Source organism: Paroedura picta, chromosome 2, assembly GCF_049243985.1.
Source record: "Paroedura picta isolate Pp20150507F chromosome 2, Ppicta_v3.0, whole genome shotgun sequence".
NCBI classification, from domain to species: Eukaryota; Metazoa; Chordata; class Lepidosauria; order Squamata; family Gekkonidae; genus Paroedura; species Paroedura picta.
The window spans coordinates 5,063,142-5,083,833 of NC_135370.1; the positions used below are offsets into that span (position 1 = coordinate 5,063,142).

Here is a 20,692-nt window from a genome sequence, read left to right on the forward strand (position 1 = left end):
CCACCAACAGCCCCAACTTATATACGCTTGCAGAATAAAAGGATCTCTATACCCAGTAATATCATTGGTCCTAAGCAGAGATCTCTCATTGGCCATTAACTCTGGCATTTCATTGGTTACAGGACAGCGGTGATTCTTGTTCCCCATTGGCTGTGCTTACTATCCCCAACTGGGATCTCAAGCTCCTGATTGGATCTCAGCTTGGATCTTAAGCTCTGGTCCTCTGGGGAATTGCATGCACAACATTTACAAACTGTTTTAACTCCAGCCCCCGCATAGAGGCTAAACCTAAAAAGAAACTTGCAGAGGCAAAAGACTTTTACTTCTGGTGGGTCCATTTGTTCTTGGCACCCACCTAGCAGCTGGCAACCCTATTAAAGCGGGTGGCGTGGTCTAACAGTCTGCATATTTCAGGCTGTTGCCTATTCTATAAATAATAATGATAACGATAATAATAATATAATTTTGTTTTTATAACCCACCTTTAATTATATGGCTCAGGGCAGGTAAACAACAGGCTTTAAAAACAGTCAAAACCAGTTTATATAAAAACAAATATAATACATTCAATATAATTGGTTTTTAAAATCTTTAAAAACTACTAACTCCTCAATTACATTTGTTTCCTAAGGGTGTAAGCCAGGCTTCCTCAACCAGGGTTTCATGAAATCTGGGGGGGGGGGGGAGAGGGTTGACGGCCCTGGAAGGGCTTTCTGCATGGGTGGGAGTTCATTTTTATATAGTTTATTGGGTGTTATGTCAACCTGTGTCTTCTCCCACAATGGCCAATGATGGGCCTAGAGGAGCTGGGAAGAGGAGGAGCCCCAGGTGGGTGTGCACGCAGCTATGCTTCCCAACCATTTTCTGTTTTTTGTTTGTTTTGGGTTTTTTTAATTCTGTTATATCACCAGCTTTTATTAGTTTGCATATAGAATAGATAAAGAAGAAAGAATAATACAAATCAGATTATACACATATAATATTATTGCCTCACTGTTCAACTAATACATTTATTAACAATCTATCTATATAGTCTGTGTAGAAACACCATAGTTCTTTCAATTCCTCTGTAGGTCTATTGTTCATTAGTCTGGTCAATTCCCCCACGTTGTTCAACCAGTCTGTCACTTTGGGTATTTCCTGTTGTTTTGCCGCTGTAGTTGCTGGGAAAAACAAGTCACCAGCCTTTTGAGAAATGTTCCCTGGTATTACACTCAATAATATATATTCAGGATAAAGAGGAAATTTAATATTCAGCATTACTTCCAGGAGAGCCAGTTGGGTGTAGTGGTTAGGAGTGCGGACTTCTAATCTGGCATGCTGGGTTCGATTCTGCACTCCCCCACATGCAGCCAGCTGGGTGACCTTGGGCTCGCCACGGCGCTGATAAAACTGTTCTGACTGAGCAGTGATATCTGGGCTCTCTCAGCCTCACCCACCTCACAGGGTATCTGTTGTGGGGAGAGAAAAGGGAAGGCGCTTTGAGCCTCCTTCGGGTAGAGAAAAACGGCATATAAGAACCAAATCTTCTTCTTCTTCTTAAGTACTATGGATCGTTATCCAGAATTTCCGGATTTTCTTACAATTCCATCAGATATGATAAAAAGAGCCAACCTTCTCATTATATTCCAAACACTTCATATTCCCTAGACATTTTACTGAGTAATTTAAGTGTTATATACCATCTGTAAAATATTTTATACCGATTTTCTCTTAACAATTAACATTTCATACATTTTACAGTCTTAAAAGGTAAAGGTAAAGGTATCCCCTGTGCAAGCACTGAGTCATGTCTGACCCTTGGGGTGACGCCCTCTAGCGTTTTCATGGCAGACTTAATACGGGGTGGTTTGCCAGTGCCTTCCCCAGTCATTACCGTTTACCCCCCAGCAAGCTGGGTACTCATTTACAGTCTTACTCAAATGTAATTCCCATTCATCTAATGGGATAGTCCGTTTTAGATTCTGCATCCATTTAACCATACAATTTTTAACTTGTTCAGTCTCAGTCTCATATTTTAACAATATTTTATAAATTTGTCCCTGTTAAGTTAGGCTTGGCTTGGAATAATATATTTTCAAATTCAGTCAAAACCATTTTTATAGAGTTCCTTGTAGAAACTTGCACTGAATGTTGTCAAAGACTTTTTCTGCATCAAGAAAGACATAAGCCATGCATTGTTATGTCCTCTGAACATATTCCATGGCATTTAACACTAGATGGATATTCATGTTTCTTTTTAGCATAAAACCTGTTTGATCTTCATGGACATCTCCTATACCTCAATTTGGTGTAGTGGTTAGGAGTGCGGACACTCGATTCTGCACTCCCCCACATGCAGCCAGCTGGGTGACCTTGGGCTCGCCACAGCACTGAGAAAACTGCTCTTACCAAGCAGTGATATCAAGGCTCTCTCAGCCTCACCTCCCTCACAGGCCCATTATGCACGGCCGCCGAAACGGCGATTTCGGGTCACATGGAAAACGCGGAGGGGGAAGCATACCGGTTATACACAGGGCGGGGCGTGACGGCGGCAAAACCCAGAGTAACCGATTATGCACGCGCCGATCCGGGCGCCGCTTCTGGTTGCGCCCCGCTCACCCGGAAGCTGCGCTTTCTTCCGCGTTTCACTGACGCGGCTTTTTCGGCGGCATGCACCGAAGCTGCAGCCGGTTGCAGCCGGCTCCTTGCGTTATCCGTGATTTTAGTCGCCGCCATTCCACCCCGAATGTGCGCTAAAACCCCCGTGCATAATGGGTCACAGGGTGTCTGTTGTGGGGAGATAATGAATTCAATAATGAAATTGGTCTATCAGACTGTGGCAAGCATGAATCTGTTCCATCTTTGTGTATAAAAGTTATTGATGTTTGTTCCATGATTCTGTAATTAATCCCTCTAATGTTTCCATAATCTTATTAATTAACTAGTAAGACTCCCATTGCATCCAGGAAAGCAATGGGTGCTAGCGGCGTGGCTGGAGGTGGAAGGAGGGGGCATGAGGCGGGCAGGGAGCAGGTCGGGGTGGGTGGGTGCAGGGCGATGATCGGAGGTTGTGGGGGGTGCAGCGAGGGCGCAAGGGCTGAGCAGCTGGAGGCAGTGAGGGCATGGGTGAGAGGCACTGCTGCCACATGGCATTGAGGAGGGTGGTGGCGCATGTTGGCGAGCATGTCTAGGTGGGCAGATGGCCCGCAAGAGCAACAGGACCCACAGGTGAGAGTGTGGAGTGGGGCAAGCGTGGAGCTACCAGGTGGGGCTGATGGTGTGGTGGAGGGCCATTGGAGGAGGTGCGGCGGGGGCAGGAGGGACATCCTGGAGGTGAGGGGGTTGGTCAGTGGTGGGCAGTCTTACCAGGTGGTCCCTGGTGTGGCATGGTGTGTGGGCAGCACAGTGGGCAACTGGGAATGGGCTCAGTAAGCAGGAGCAGCCGCTGCAGGCAGCCGCTTGAAGGGCTGTCCCAATCCAGAAGCACCCAGCTTTGCTGGGCGCATCCAGATTGGCCTGCTTGGCCGGCTCCTGGAGGCGGGCGCTCCACGGGCCGGCCCAATCTGGACATGCCCAGCTTTTCTGGGTGCATCTGGATTGGCCCGCGAACCCGGACACCACCCAGACACCACCTGGACAGGCTCTTTCATGGCTCTTTCAGAAATATAACAGGCACTTATGGTTAAGACTGGTGTAACAGGGGTATTATATCAATCATTCTTTTGTAAAATTCAGCCAGTAATCCATCTGGCCCAGGTGCTTTATGAGGTTTCATTTCAACTATTGCATCATTAATTTCTTGAATTTATACTTTTTAATTTAATATTCTATGGTGTTCTTTCGTAAATGTATTTATGGATGTACCCTCCAGATATCCCAGTTCTTCATCCAGGTTGCTTCCTTTATTCTCTGAATAATATAAGCTTTGAAAAAAGCTTGCTAGCTCTCTTGGATATGCTTTTCAAGGAACATGCCACACCATTATAATTTGTTTTTGTAAACAGTTTTATTTGTTTCACGGAGAGAGTAAGGGAATGAAGGAGTTGTTATACATTGCAGGGAAGGAGGGGAAAAGGGGAAACAGTTAATTTTTCAAGTACAATTTCATCCTAACATTCAGTCTACTGGTTGGTTAATTACAGTAGTTATGTACTTTGACAGATAATTATATGTCTTGGTAGTCCAGAAAGCATTTCCAGCGGTCTTGAAATTTCTTTGGAGGTTCTTTACGTACCATGCTCAGCAATCTTGCCATCGATGCAAATTGTCCCATCTTGTCCAGCCACTCTTCCACTTATGCAGTTGATGTTTGCTTCCATTTCACTGCTACTATTTACCTAGCTGCAACAGTTGCATAGAAAAAGAACTCTTTCAGTTGCTTTGGTAAATTTATTGGAAAGAAACATAACAGCATATATTTAGCATACATGGGAAACGTACACTTCATAATTTCCTGCATAAACCCATATATTTCACACCAAAAATTTTGAATAATTTCACATGTCCACCACATGTGGTAAAAGAAACCACACCACTATATTTAAACATTTAGATAGATTTCTTCTGATATGTTTTGTTATGCAATCTATAGGCCAACTATTTTTCAGGTTTATCCACATATTCAAAGTTCTCTTGTTTTAAAAAATTCAGTCTTTTCCTCATCTCTTCTGTTCCTCATCTCTTCAATCTTAAAGCCTTTGTTTTCAAATTTGTTTAGACTGTCTCATCTGATGTAGTTCTTCCAGTTGCCAAAGATAATCCTGAATCAATTTCAATTCTTGATGTTTTTTTCCTTTTTGTTATATTATTTTGTCAAATTAATATCCCTCTCATGTAGTCTTTGATAGTATCCCATATTATAGAATTTTTTAACATTGGGAGTTTGATTATGAAAAAAGTCTTGCAGTTCTATTTCACATTCCTCTAATTTTTGCTTATCTTCAAAAAATAAGCATTCATTCTCCTTCATCAAAGCCCTGTTCTTTGGTAACTCAGTTCTAATTCCAGGGAGTTATGATCAGCAAATGTATTGGGTATTATTTCCATATTGGTCAGCATTGGAAGTAAAGATTCAGAAAGCCAACATTAATTAATCCTCGAATAAGAACTGTGCCTTGTAAGTAAAAAGTATATTTCCGCTTTTGTGGATTTTGCAATCCCCAAGCATCAACTAGTGAAAGTTGATTAAAGATAAATAAAACCTTCTGTGGTAGCTTAGCTCCTTGTTTTTTATGTGACATATCAAGGATCAGATTCAGGACAGCATTTAAATCTCCAATCAAAACAAATCCTACATCTCATACTTCCATATGCTTTTGAAAGAATTCATCATAGAATTTCTCTTTAGACATTATTAGGTGCGTATATGTTTGTCAAAATTAGCTTCTTTCCATCTGATAATTGGATCAAGTATAATAAAATGACCTTCAAATCTAGAACAATAATTTCTGCTTTGACATTTGGATTCATTATATATATTTTAACTAAAGCTTTTTAAAGCTAAAGCTGAAGTGACAAAAGCTTTCCCTAGCCTTTTAGACTCTAAAGTCTAAACTCTAAAGTTTTCACATTTTCATTTAATATGGGTTTCTTGTAAACAAATGATATCAGCCTGCAATTTTCTGAGCTGATTAAAAAAAAATTATTTTGACTGTTACATTTAATCCATTGACATTTTCATTGACATGAAAATAGTTTTAATTTCTCCATGTCTTTACCCAAAACCAGATACACCTGGTTGTTGAGGTTGAGATTAGGGTTGTGGTGGAGGTGGAGGTGGAGGTGGAGTCTGTCTCCCTCTCTCCAGGGAACGTTGTCTTGCTAAATCCTGTGTTTGTTGTAGGATTTTAATAATCTGCCATCCAGTAGGTAACATAACTTCTAAAGCAAAATGGAATTTAGCTCTTTTACACAGAGTGTTAGTTGGAATCATAGAATAATAGAGTTGGAAGGGACCTCATGGGTCATCTAGTCCAATCCCCTGCACTATGTAGGACACTCACATCCCAATCGCTCATCTACTGTAACCTGCCACCCCTTTGCCTTCACAGAATCAGCCTCTCCGTCAGATGGCTATCCAGCCCCTGTTTAAAAATTTCCAAAGATGGAAAACCCACCACCTCCTGAGGAAGCCTGTTCCACTGAGAAACCGCTCTAACTGTCAGGAACTTCTTCTGGATGTTTAGATTTAATTTCTTTGGAATTAATTTCATCCCATTCATTGTGGTCTGTCCCTCTGGGGCAAGAGAGAACAATGAGGGATTAGAGGGGGGTACTTATTAAATTTGCAGACAATACTAAACTGGGATGGGCAGCAAACACAACTGAAGACAGCAACAGAATACAGGATGATCTTGATAGGCTCGAAAAGTGGGTTAAATTGAATAAAATGAAGTTCAATAGGGACAAATGTATTCCTACCTGCATTTATGTAGGAAAAACCAAATACACAAATATAAGATGGTGGAAACTTGCCTTGGTAGTAGTATGTGCAAAAAAGATCTAGGAGTCTTAGTAGACCATACATTGAACATGAGTCAGCAGTGTGACTCGGTGGCTAAAAAGGCAAATGAGATTTTGGGCTGTATCAAACTGAGTATCATGTCTAGATCACAAATGGTAATGGTACCGCTTTGCTCTGCTCTGGTTCGGTCTCACTTGGAGTACTGTGTTCAGTTTTGGCCACCCCAATTGAAGAGGGATGTTGACAAAGTGGAATGTGTCCAGAGGAGGGCAACAAAGGTGGTGAGGGGTTTGGAGACCAAGACATATGTAGAGAGGCTGGGGGAGCTTGGTCTGTTTAGCCTAGAGAGGAGACGACTGAGAGGGGATCTGATAACCATAGAATCATAGAATCATAGAGTTGGAAGGGGCCATACAGGCCATCTAGTCCAACCCCCTGCTCAACGTAGGATTAGCCCTAAGCATCCTAAAGCATCCAAGAAAAGTGTGTATCCAACCTTTGCTTGAAGACTTCCAGTGAGGGGGAGCTCACCACCTCCCTAGGCAGACTATTCCACTGCTGAACTACTCTGACTGAGAAAAATTTCTTCCTGATATCTAGCCTATATCGTTGTACTTGAAGTTTAAACCCATTACTGCGTGTCCTTTCCTCTGCAGCCAGCAGAAACAGCATCCTGCCCTCCTCCAAGTGACAACCTTTCAAATACTTAAAGAGGGCTATCATGTCCCCTCTCAACCTCCTTTTCTCCAGGCTGAACATTCCCAAGTCCCTCAACCTATCTTCATAGGGCTTGGTCCCTTGGCCCCAGATCATCTTCGTCGCTCTCCTCTGTACCCTTTCAATTTTATCTACGTCCTTCTTGAAGTGAGGCCTCCAGAACTGCACACAGTACTCCAGGTGTGGTCTGACCAGTGCCGTATACAATGGGACTATGACATCTTGTGATTTTGATGTGATGCCTCTGTTGATACAGCCCAAAATGGCATTTGCCTTTTTTACTGCTGCATCACACTGCCTGCTCATGTTTAGTTTACAATCCACAAGTACCCCAAGGTCTCGTTCACACACAGTGCTACCTAGAAGCGTATCCCCCATCCAGTATGCATGCTTTTCATTTTTCTGACCCAGATGCAGAACTTTACACTTATCTTTATTAAATTGCATCTTGTTCTCATTTGCCCATTTTTCCATTGTGTTCAGATCTCGTTGAACTCTGTCTCTATCTTCCGGAGTATTTTCCAGTCCTCCCAATTTGGTGTCATCTGCAAACTTGATGAGTAGTCCCTCCACCCCCTCATCTAGATCATTAATAAATATGTTAAAAAGTACCGGGCCGAGCACCGAGCCCTGAGGTACCCCGCTACTCACCTCTCTCCAGTCTGATGAAACACCATTGACAACAACTCTTTGAGTGCGGTTCTCTAACCAATTCCCTATCCACCTAACTATCTGAAAATCCAGATTGCAGTCCTTCAACTTATCCATCAGAACATCATGGGGAACCTTGTCAAAAGCTTTACTAAAATCCAAGTAAATGACATCAACCGAATTTCCCCGATCCAGCAAACCTGTTACTTGGTCAAAAAAGGAAACTAGGTTGGTCTGGCAGGACCTGTTGGAGACAAATCCATGCTGACTTCCTTGGATCACCAAATTGTCCTCCAGATGTTTGCAGATCGCTCTCTTTAATATCTGCTCCATTATCTTCCCCACAACAGAGGTCAGACTCACTGGTCTGTAGTTTCCTGGGTCATCCTTCCTCCCTTTTTTGAAGATCGGAATAACGTTTGCTCTTTTCCAGTCCTCCGGGACATCTCCAGTCCTTAAAGAGGTTCCAAAGATGATGGACAAGGGCTGTGCAAGTTCTCTGGAAAGTTCTTTGAGTACTCTCGGGTGCATTTCATCTGGACCAGGGGATTTGAACTCATCCAGTGCAGCTAAATGCCTCTCGACAACCTCTCTATCCATGTTAACCTGCCACCCAGACACTAACTATCCTTTGGCTACAGCCATCTCTAGATGTGCCTAAACACTTTGACCTGTGGGAAAAAACTGATGTAAAATAGGCACTAAGCCTTTCTGCTTTCTCTGCATCTTTCGTTAGAGTTTGTCCATCTGCACCCAACAGTGGGCCTATTGCCTCCTTGACTTTACTTTTGCTCCTCACATAACTGAAAAATATTTTCTTGTTACAATGGACTTCCCTGGCCAATCTTAGCTCACTCTCAGCTTTGGCCTTTCTGATGATTGATTTACAGTGCCTAGTAACCTGTAGGTACTCTTCTTTAGAGCTCTGTCCTTCCCTCCATTTCCTGAACATTTTCCTTTTCTTTCTTAGTTCCTCTTGAAGTTCTCTGTTCATCCAAATAGGCTTCTTAGAGCTCCTGCAGTGTTTTCGTCTTTCTGGAATAGTCATTGATTGAGCATGCAATAGCTCTTGTTTGAGTAGCGCCCACCCTTCACATGCTCCCTTCCCTTCCAGCATTCTCGTCCATGGTATGACACTCATCATGTCTCTGAGTTTATTAAAGTTTGCCCTACGAAAATCCAACATCCGCGTCTGGCTACAAGCTTCCTTGGCTCCCCATCTCAAAAGGAATTCTATGAGGACATGGTCACTTCCCCCTAGGGTCCCCACCTCCTTCACCTCATCCACCAACTCTTGCCTGTTGGTCAGTACTAAGTCCAGTATGGCTGAACCTCTTGTGGGTTCATCTACCATTTGATAAATGAAATTGTGAGCCAGGCAGGTCAGAAACTTGCATGACTGAGGACGCTTCGCAGAGTTAGTTTCCCAGCACACATCTGGGAAATTGAAGTCACCCATGATGACAAGGTCCTGCCGTTTGGATATTTTCTCAAGCTGCTCACAAAGTGCAGCATCCACATCCTCTCGTTGGTCAGGCGGTCGGTAGCAGACACCAACCACCACACTGTTTGTTTTCCCCTCACTTATTTTCACCCAGATGCTTTCCACTGCAGATATGCTCTCCTTCACTAGAATTTCCTGACAGGTAAGCCCTTTCCTCACATACAGTGCCACTCCTCCACCTCTTCGATCTATTCTGTTCTGAACAGTTCATATCCATCCACCATTACATTCCAGTCATGAGAATCATTCCACCAAGTTTCTGTGATGCCTACTAGATCATACCTTTCCATCAGCATGAGAAGTTCCAGCTCTTCCTTTTTATTGCCCATGCTTCGGGCGTTAGTATAAAGACAACTGAATCCTTTTACTTTTGGTTCCCTATGAGCTGGCCTTGCCGGTTGGGCTGCCTCCGATCGTTTTCCTTCCATACACTCCCTATGTTGATCGTCTCCTTCCCCTAGTTGCTTTAGTTTAAAGCTCTCCTGATGAATCTCCCCAGGTTCCTGCCAAACACATTCTTCCCCAGTTTCGATAAGTGCAGTCCATCAGGTGCTAGTAGGCCTTCCTCAAGAAAGCCTATCCCATGGTCCCAGAAACCAAATCTCTCCTGCCGGCACCAACTACGCAGCCAGTGATTCACCTCCATTATCTTCCTCTCCCGATGCATTCCTCTTCCCTTGACAGGCAAGATTGAAGAGAATACCACTTGTGCCCCCATTTGCTTGAGCTTCCTCCCCAGATCTTGATAGTCTTTTTTAATAGGAGCGATGGTATTCAGGGACATGTCATTCGTTCCCACATGGACCACCACAAATGGGTAGCGATCTGTAGATTTGAGTAGTTTGGGTAGCCTTTCTGAAACATCTTTAATTTTCGCCCCTGGCAAGCAACACACCTCTCGGGTTAGGGGGTCGGGCCCAGCCACATGGCGATCCATTCCTCTTAGCAGGGAGTCTCCAATTACCAGTACTCTCCTTTTTTTTTTTCTTCTCAACTCCATTTCCTTCTGTCCCCGTGGCCTCTTCCCTTTGTCTTAGAGTTTGTTTTGGGACCTCTTCCCTTGTTGACCCTTGCACCTCCTCTGCAAGGGCCTGAAATCTATTCTGGAGCTCCAAAGGCCCCGAGAACTGTCTCGCCCTTCGCCGTTCAGTTTTTTTCCGAACTGCCTGCAGAGGCTCCCTATTGTGGTCAATCTCCTTGTCCTCTTCAGGACTGGTTGTATTCTCTTTATTCTCTTTATTCCATGTTGCAGAGCTCTGGACTACGAACTCCTCCCCTTTCTTACTTTGGGTCAGAGTAATAATTCTGTTTTCTAGTCCCCTAATCATTTCCTCCAAAAGTCTTACCAGCTTACACTTGGGGCAGCTGTAGTCCATCTTGTCTTCTGGGAGGAAGGCAATCATGTCACACTCACTGCAGATGATGGGATGAGTGCCCTGGAGGTCCATTGTAATGTCTAGGCAGTGCAAGTACTAGGGAAATATAACAAAATATAACGAAATATAACGATTTTCAAGTATTTAAAATTTATGGAGGATGGAGCAGAATTGTTCTCTCTTGCCCCAGAGGGACAGACCAGAATGAATGGGATGAAATTAATTCATAATAAATTCCATCTAAACATCCGGATGAAGTTCCTGACAGTAAGAGCGGTTTCTCAGTGGAACAGGCTTCTTCAGGAGGTGGTGGGTTCTCCATCTTTGGAAATTTGTAAATAGAGGCTAGATAGCCATCTGACAGAGAGGATGATTCTGTGAAGTCAAAGGGGTGGCAGGTTACAGTAGATCAGTGATTGGGATGTGAGTGCCCTGCATAGTGCAGGGGGTTGGACTAGATGACCCATGAGGTCCCTTCCAACTCTATTATTCTATGATTCTATGATTCATGCTTAGAGATCCTAACACTCCACCATCTTGTTCTGCCTTCCCAACCATATTCTGTATGGGTGGGGGTTAATTGGGTGATGTGACCACATATGGTCATGTTGATCCATTTCCTCCCTCCCAAAATGGCCTATGATGGGCCTGAAGGGAATGGGAAGGGGTGGAGTCCTGAGTGGGCATGTACCGGAGGGGTCCTGCATGGGCTGTTTCCCAGCCATATTCTGCAAGATCTCACAACTTCTGGAGTTTCTTGAAGTCTGAAGAATATTTTTAAATTAAAAAAAACTGGATAAAGGCTGGTGTTGAAGGTATTCCTTTGGAAGGATGGAATTTCTTAAATTTGTTTTACTGGAGCATAATGAAGGAACAATGGATTCTTCAGTCAACTGGTTTCCCCCTAGTCCTGGGCTCAGAGATAACTAACCATCTCAACTGCTGGTACACCCAATAGCAACCAGGAATAATAGAACATAACTTACTGTATTTGGAACAGGGTTTCGTGACTCATGTAGCTGGTGGTGACAGTAAAAATTGTTCTGTTTCAGGTTGTATGGATGTATAGCAGTATAGGAAGAGGAAGAAATCCTGAGGTCACTGTAGAGACTGTACAGCCAACTCCAGAATGCAAACTTATTCACTTTATTTGAAAAAAGGTTTTACAAAACGAACATCATATTACAGCAAAATATAATGATTGTGTCAGGAAATGGTCAATGCAAGAAAATTCCCAAAAGTGGGGGGGTCTTCCGCACATGTTCAAAATAGCACAATAGTTACAAATTGAAATCGCTACTGTTTTGCTGTTATGCACAACGTCGTTGACAATCTGCAACACTCCTGAAACCGATCCGCAAAAAGCGCTTCGTTGTGGCGCTTTCAGGGAAATCCTAAAAAGTGGAGTCACCCTCCGGAAAGCGCTACACTCTTGCAACCAATCTGCAACACTAGCGGGAAAGTTCTGTGCGTTACCATTGTTGCGGTTTCTGCAAAGTCCCTCCCCCTAGCTCTCTCCTCTGATCTTCCAGCAAAGCGATAGCCATTTTTTTTTCTTGGAGCGAGCAGAGATCAACGCACCGGCGAGCCTCCGTTTACCCAGTGAGGCTTCCCTGGCTGCAGTCCCTCCCCAGAGCTGTTTTAAGTCACCAAGCCCCATTTGCTGGTTTATTTTCCCTTTATTTTCCACTGTATTTTCGGCCCAAAATCACGACCGTGCGGGGGGGGGTTATTTTTTTTTTCACTCAGGGGGAGTGTGGCAACGATGAAACAGCAGCTCAAACACCACCTGCTAGCTAGATGGGTCTCTCCGTTGCAACGAATCAACGCAGATTCGTTGCAACATGTTTTTTTTTTTTTTTAAACCTTCCTTAAAGGGAAAGGGGCTTTTTCGGAGCATGATAACGGCCGCCCATTGGCTGCTTGACGGCCAGGGGCAGGCCAAAGCTCAGCAATATCGCTTCCTGGCTAGCGATTTTTGCCGAGACCGGAAACCTGTGGGAAACGATAGAAACGCAACTGGATTCCACTACAAAGCAGGTATGCATAACGACGAATTCCACTATTTAAAATGGCGTTTTTTCGTTCCGCAACCAATTTGCTATATATAGCCTGGTGCGGAATGGCCCTGGGTTTCTTATCAGATAGTTCAGCAATAGCTTCCTCGAACCAGGCAACCCGTCAGGACTTTGCGAGACAAGCTGGCATTTGTAGTTATGTTTTGTTAAGTCTGTGGGTTCGGTAAACATGGACGCAGATTTCTTCAAAAACAATCAGCTCTTTATCCATGCCAACTCCAACAAGAAACACCAAAAAATAAACAAAAAAAAATAAACACAATAATTCATGGAATTTATATACACTTGAGCTGGCCTGCCAAGGAAGCTGATAGGGCCTTAATGAAGCTATCTGACTGGTCCATAAACATGTTCTGGGACAAGACTCTCATTGGATGGATTTGGATACTTCATTTGCATGTTGCTGTTCTGAGCAGAATGTGCACATATGCAATAGTTCACAAGCCAAGAAATAGCCAGGGACTGGATCTTACAAAAATGAGAGGACAGCATGTCAAACGAACCAACAGAGTGAAAGCTATTAGATAATCTCAGCACATTAAAAATTCCCTGACACTTATTCAAATGAATGTCTAAAGGATATAAACAGCTATTTTTCTAATGAAAATTAGATTAAATGAAGTAAAGAAATAATAAATATAGCTGAATATGGGAAGCAATTTAAATGTAGGTTGGTGGATTGCTGAGGAGAGAATGAGGTGGGTAAAGATGAGAAGATATAGGGGGTTATTGGGGAGGAGAGGAAATAGTATGGGGCGGGGGTACAGAGAGAAGTGAGGCACTGCACCCCAAGTTCTTTATTATACAACTTGGCAATGCTTTTCTTCGGTAGAAGCAGTGTGTGTGTGTGAGGGGGGTGACCTTGATAGAGGGACAGATAAATGCCAGTTGGGTGGAAAGGAGATAGGATTATCTGTTCCACCGGAAACCTCTACAGCAGGCTTTCTCAACCAGGGATTTTGTGAAACCCTGGGGTTTCTGAGTGGCCCTTGAAGGGTTATGCCAATTGGGTCAATTAATTTTTAATATATATTTTAAATGCGTTAAAAATGTATTAAGAGCCTCTTGTGGCGCAGAGTGGTAAGGCAGCAGACATACAGTCTGAAGCTCTGCCCATTAGGCTGGGAGATCAATCCCAGCAGCCAGCTCAAGCCTTCCATCCTTCTGAGGTCGGTAAAAAGAGGACCCAGCTTGGGGGGGGGGGGGGTAAACGGTAATGACTGGGGAAGGCACTGGCAAACCACCCTGTATTGAGTCTGCCAAGAAAACACTAGAGAGCGTCACCCCAAGGGTCACAGAATCCCAAGGGTCACCCCAAGGGTCTCCCTCCCTTTCCATAGAGGCCCCCCCATGGCTGCCGCCTGCCAACGCCTCACCCTGCCACCTCAGTGGCACACCAAAGCACACAAGCACACACAAGGCTCCAGTGGTGCTCGCCCACAGAGAGAGAATCATAGAATCATAGAGTTGGAAGGGGCCCTACAGGCCATCTAGTCCAACCCCCTGCTCAACGCAGGATCAGCCCTAAGCATCCTAAAGCATCCAAGAAAAGTGTGTATCCAACCTTTGCTTGAAGACTTCCAGTGAGGGGGAGCTCACCACCTCCTTAGGCGGCCTATTCCACTGATTAACTACTCTGAGACATGACCCAGTGCTTGCACAAGGGATACCTTTACCTTTACCTTTTAAAAATGTATTGGTTGATATGACCATATATGGTTATTCTGACTGCCCCCACAAATGGCCACTGGCGGACCAGGAGGGGTTGGGAAGGGGAGGGGGCCCGGGTGGGCATGTACATAGCTGTGCTCCCCAGTCATATGCCACTTCCAGGGTTTCTTGACACCTGAAGAATGTTTCATGGTTTTCTCAATGGTAAAAAGGTTGAAAAAGGCTGCTCTAAAGAGTTGGGGGGTATAGACTGCACCCTCCAAAGCCACTTTCGACGGCGGCATCTGTGGCATTACCCCTGGCTCAGGTCGCTAACATCCCCAAACCTCACCCTTCCAGGGATCTGCTCCCAAACCTTCTGGAAATTCCCAGCATGCAGCTGACAACCTTAAGAAGCCGTTGCTCTTAACCACTACCCCATGCTGGTGTTTCCCCCTTTCTTTGAGTGCGAAAGGAAGTCGTCTGTCTCGGCATAGATTTGAAGAGCAGTTGCACCATCAAAGAGTTCCCCTACCCCAACCCTAGGCACCGCATCATTTCCTCTGGAGCCAAACACATGGTTGCTATTTTTTGCCCACTTTTAATTTGCCTAGTTATTGATTTCATAACTCTTCTGTGCAGACGGGACAGAAACACTTCAATGGCAGGAATTCATCTCCATCTCCATAGTCATTTCACTGCAGTGCCACGACAAGAGAAACAGTCAAGCACAGCTGAAACTTTTTTTTAAAGTTCCCAATGATATATTAATGCTCATCTGGCAAAGTTCCTAAGGGAGCCATTCCAGTCAAAATTCCAAGAGGGTTATTTTTAAAGCTGGCTGCTCTGAATCGTCGTCAAGACGTCCTCATGCTGTCATGCACCTGACAGACTATATCAGCTTGCCTGTGGTGACGAAAATGCCCCTGCATTTATAGAAGTGCTTCTCCAGGGACCCTTCTTTGAGAGACTGCGCTCCCCAGACAGAGCTCCCTAAGGTACTGCAACGCTGTCTTACAGTACAAATATTGAGATGCCAAGCAGTTGCGTTTCCTTTGTTATTTTCTTTTCCTGTTTTTTATGTCACTCTGCTTTTGTGTGACGTGGGAGGCTGATCTAGCTCTAGGAGAGATTTGGCTTAAGTCATACTTCATACAAAACTTCTCCAAGAAAATCCTGTCATACGATTTAGAAGCCCACCCCACAATGTTCTAAGAGAGAAGCCAATCAGAGCTTTTCTACAATGTTGGAGGCTCAGCAGCAAGTTATTTCAGAGAAAGCAGACAGCTGCACACTTACTCATGCCAATTTTTCAAATATCAAGGGTTATATCCACTCCAGGATATTGCGGGGAAAAGGTATGGTCACTCCAGGTCAATCCTGCTTGTTGGAGATGAAAAATTTAAATCACCCCTAATCAAAATGGAAATTGCATTCAGTGTAGACGGCAGGGATTAAATCGACCTGGGGTTTGAATAAAAGATCTGTACAGATTCAGCCCATGATAGTTTTCAAGGGCCCCAAAGAGGTCCATTCTGTGTGAAATGGTATAGGCAGGATCTAGTTTACACCACAATGAGAATGAGGTCCATTGAAGCGTACCTTTAATCTCCTGGGAGTTATTGACCAGAGCACTCTGTGTACGCACACATAGGTTGCCAACTCTGGGTTAAAAAATACCTGGAGATTTGGGGGATGGTGGGTCTCAGTGCAGGGAAGGACCTCACCAGGATATGGTGCCATAGAGTCCATCCTTTATAGTAGCCATTTTCTCCACCGGAACACACACACGTATCAGATATTCTGTGCTGGACAGGAGACTTGGAAGTTACTCTGCCAGGAAATGAGCAAATGTTAAGAATACCATCAGATTTTTATTTTATTCATTTATCTACTAAATTTATATACCACCCTCGCGGCTCAGGGCAGGTTACAGGGAACATGAAAGTGTGTGACAATTACAATATAAATTTGGTAACTATATCATCAAAATAACAACAACCTTAATAAATTTGACAATTGAACATATGATTGAAGACTGTATAATTTTGAGCACAACTCCATAGAGCAGTCAGATCACAACTGAGATTATGGGTATATCAGAGGGGTGATTCTGGGGGCCCAACAGATGTTGCCAGTGACCTTGACCAAATGCTTGGTGGAAGAGCCAAGATGACTTAAATTCCAGCTTCTTTTTTTAAGGATGTGAACTGATGCTTGCCAGTTACAAGGCTAGTGTCCACCAGCTTGTATTGCTAACTGTAAAAGACAAATAAAACCTTCCATAGAAGGGCTTCATAGAGTTGGAAGGTACCTCCAGGGTCATCTACTCCAACCCCCTGCACAATGCAGGAACTCATAACTCCAAAGAATAAGCATAAACCCTACTATCCACTTTTCAGAAACTGGTACATTGATTTAAAATTTAGTTTTTTGCTCTAAATGGATTGAAACTTCAATTTAGTTGAGACTGGTGATCTCACCCAGATTAAAGAACCTTCGATATTGATTACATCAATCGCTGATGGAAGCAAATCTTCAAACTCAACATGCAAATCTTGGAGCAAGCAAGCAAGCAAGATTTCTCCCCCTCCCCCAAGAATTATTTACATCTAACCTCAGAATATTGAATACAAGTAAGGGGAGCCATCTGAAAGGAAGCAAACTGAAGAGGCAGAGAATGTCCTTTTCCAAGCCTCATTAATCAAGGCAATCAAATTAGATCCTCTCAGACAGAGGTGGAAAGAAAAAAGAAAGAAAGCCAGTTATATATCCGTTTCGCAGTGCTGCCTGTCATGGTTTCCATTTGTGACTCACAGAGTGGCATTACTTATTCTGAGCACTGCCTCTGACAAGATATGCGCTTAATGGGAATAAGTGTAAAAATTACAGGAAAATGAATGGAACATTCTCCCTCCCCGAGGGGATTATGTAAAAATTCTGGCCATTTTAATCCTTCATTTTGATTCCTCTCTCCTAAATTAGAACAGGAGAGAGGTCTCGAGCGACGGGGAGCTTTCCAAATCCTTTTTGTTCCTTGTGATGTATAAAAGTCGATCTGCTCAATAGAATCATAGAATCATAGAATCATAGAGTTGGAAGGGGCCATACAGGCCATCTAGTCCAACCACCTGCTCAACTCAGGATTAGCCCTAAGCATCCTAAAGCATCCAAGAAAAGTGTGTATCCAACCTTTGCTTGAAGATTTCCAGTGAGGGGGCGCTCACCACCTCCTTAGGCAGCCTATTCCACTGCTGAACTACTCTGACTGTGAAAAACTTTTTCCTGATATCTAGCCTATATCATTATACTTGAAGTTTAAACCCATTACTGCGTGTCCTTTCCTCTGCAGCCAGCAGAAACAGCATCCTGCCCTCCTCCAAGTGACAACCTTTCAAATACTTAAAGAGGGCTATCATGTCCCCTCTCAACCTCCTTTTCTCCAGGCTGAACATTCCCAAGTCCCTCAACCTATCTTCATAGGGCTTGGTCCCTTGGCCCCAGATCATCTTCGTCGCTCTCCTCTGTACCCTTTCAATTTTATCGATGTCCTTCTTGAAGTGAGGCCTCCAGAACTGCACACAGTACTCCAGGTGTGGTCTGACCAGTGCCGTATACAATGGGACTATGACATCTTGTGATTTTGATGTGATGCCTCTGTTGATACAGTCCAAAATGGCATTTGCCTTTTTTAGAATCATAGAATCATAGAGTTGGAAGGGGCCATACAGGCCATCTAGTCCAACCCCCTGCTCAACGCAGGATTAGCCCTAAGCATCCTAAAGCATCCAAGAAAAGTGTGTATCCAACCTTTGCTTGAAGACTTCCAGTGAGGGGGAGCTCACCACCTCCTTAGGCAGCCTATTCCACTGCTGAACTACTCTGACTGTGAAAAACTTTTTCCTGATATCTAGCCTATATCGTTGTACTTGAAGTTTAAACCCATTACTGCGTGTCCTCTCCTCTGCAGCCAGCAGAAACAGCATCCTGCCCTCCTCCAAGTGACAACCTTTCAAATACTTAAAGAGGGCTATCATGTCCCCTCTCAACCTCCTTTTCTCCAGGCTGAACATTCCCAAGTCCCTCAACCTATCTTCATAGGGCTTGGTCCCTTGGCCCCAGATCATCTTCGTCGCTCTCCTCTGTACCCTTTCAATTTTATCTACGTCCTTCTTGAAGTGAGGCCTCCAGAACTGCACACAGTACTCCAGGTGTGGTCTGACCAGTGCCGTATACAATGGGACTATGACATCTTGTGATTTTGATGTGATGCCTCTGTTGATACAGCCCAAAATGGCATTTGCCTTTTTTACCGCTGCATCACACTGCCTGCTCATGTTTAGTTTACAATCCACAAGTACCCCAAGGTCTCGTTCACACACAGTGCTACCTAGAAGCGTATCCCCCATCCAGTAGGCATGCTTTTCATTTTTCTGACCCAGATGCAGAACTTTACACTTATCTTTATTAAATTGCATCTTGTTCTCATTTGCCCATTTTTCCATTGTGTTCAGATCTCGTTGAACTCTGTCTCTATCTTCCGGAGTATTTGCCAGTCCTCCCAATTTGGTGTCATCTGCAAACTTGATGAGTAGTCCCTCCACCCCCTCATCTAGATCATTAATAAATATGTTAAAAAGTACCGGGCCGAGCACCGAACCCTGAGGTACCCCGCTACTCACCTCTCTCCAGTCTGATGAAACACCATTGACAACAACTCTTTGAGTGCGGTTCTCTAACCAATTCCCTATCCACCTAACTATCTGAAAATCCAGATTGCAGTCCTTCAACCTATCCATCAGAACATCATGGGGAACCTTGTCAAAAGCTTTACTAAAATCCAAGTAAATGACATCAACCGAATTTCCCCGATCCAGCAAACCTGTTACTTGGTCAAAAAAGGAAACTAGGTTGGTCTGGCAGGACCTGCTGGAGACAAATCCATGCTGACTTCCTTGGATCACCAAATTGTCCTCCAGATGTTTGCAGATCGCTCCCTTTAATATCTGCTCCATTATCTTCCCCACAACAGAGGTCAGACTCACTGGTCTGTAGTTTCCCGGGTCATCCTTCCTCCCTTTTTTGAAGATCGGAATAACGTTTGCTCTTTTCCAGTCCTCTGGGACATCTCCAGTCCTTAAAGAGGTTCCGAAGATGATGGACAAGGGCTGTGCAAGTTCTCTGGAAAGTTCTTTGAGTACTCTCGGGTGCATTTCATCTGGACCAGGGGATTTGAAGTCATCCAGTGCAGCTAAATGCCTCTCGACAACCTCTCTATCCATGTTAACCTGCCACCCAGACACTATCCTTTGGCTACAGCCATCTCTAGATGTGCCTAAACACTTTGACCTGTGGGAAAAAACTGATGTAAAATAGGCACTAAGCCTTTCTGCTTTCTCTGCATCTTTCGTTAGAGTTTGTCCATCTGCACCCAACAGTGGGCCTATTGCCTCCTTGACTTTACGTTTGCTCCTCACATAACTGAAAAATCTTTTCTTGTTACAATGGGCTTCCCTGGCCAATCTTAACTCACTCTCAGCTTTGGCCTTTCTGATGATTGATCTACAGTGCCTAGTAACCTGTAGGTACTCTTCTTTAGAGCTCTGTCCTTCCCTCCATTTCCTGAACATTTTCCTTTTCTTTCTTAGTTCCTCTTGAAGTTCTCTGTTCATCCAAATAGGCTTCTTAGAGCTCCTGCAGTGTTTTCGTCTTTCTGGAATAGTCATTGATTGAGCATGCAATAGCTCTTGTTTGAGTAGCGCCCACCCTTCACATGCTCCCTTCCCTTCCAGCATTCTCGTCCATGGTATGACACTCATCATGTCTCTGAGTTTATTAAAGTTTGCCCTACGAAAATCCAACATCCGCGTCTGGCTACAAGCTTCCTTGGCTCCCCATCTCAAAAGGAATTCTATGAGGACATGGTCACTTCCCCCTAGGGTCCCCACCTCCTTCACCTCATCCACCAACTCTTGCCTGTTGGTCAGTATTAAGTCCAGTATGGCTGAACCTCTTGTGGGTTCATCTACCATTTGATAAATGAAATTGTCAGCCAGGCAGGTCAGAAACTTGCATGACTGAGGACGCTTCGCAGAGTTAGTTTCCCAGCACACATCTGGGAAATTGAAGTCACCCATGATGACAAGGTCCTGCCGTTTGGATATTTTCTCAAGCTGCTCACAAAGTGCAGCATCCACATCTTCTCGTTGGTCAGGCGGTCGGTAGCAGACACCAACCACCACACTGTTTGTTTTCCCCTCGCTTATTTTCA

The 20,692-nt window shown here is 44.1% G+C and overlaps 1 long non-coding RNA gene across 7 annotated transcripts in view; it reads right to left on the minus strand.

Moving 5' to 3' along the window:
* Positions 1-753: 753 nt before the first annotated feature.
* The window catches only part of LOC143829020 (uncharacterized), a 113,789-nt gene continuing 93,850 nt past the window's right edge, over positions 754-20,692 (minus strand). For 2 of the 7 annotated variants that reach the window (XR_013227971.1, XR_013227976.1), the window contains 2 exons: positions 16,102-16,254; positions 3,992-4,323 (listed from right to left, as the gene is read on the minus strand). This is a non-coding gene — a long non-coding RNA (uncharacterized LOC143829020). Of the gene's footprint in view, positions 1,164-3,991; positions 4,324-11,679; positions 11,737-16,101; positions 16,255-20,692 lie in introns of those variants that run through there. The other 5 variants (XR_013227975.1, XR_013227973.1, XR_013227977.1 and 2 more) reach the window with 5 other exon arrangements.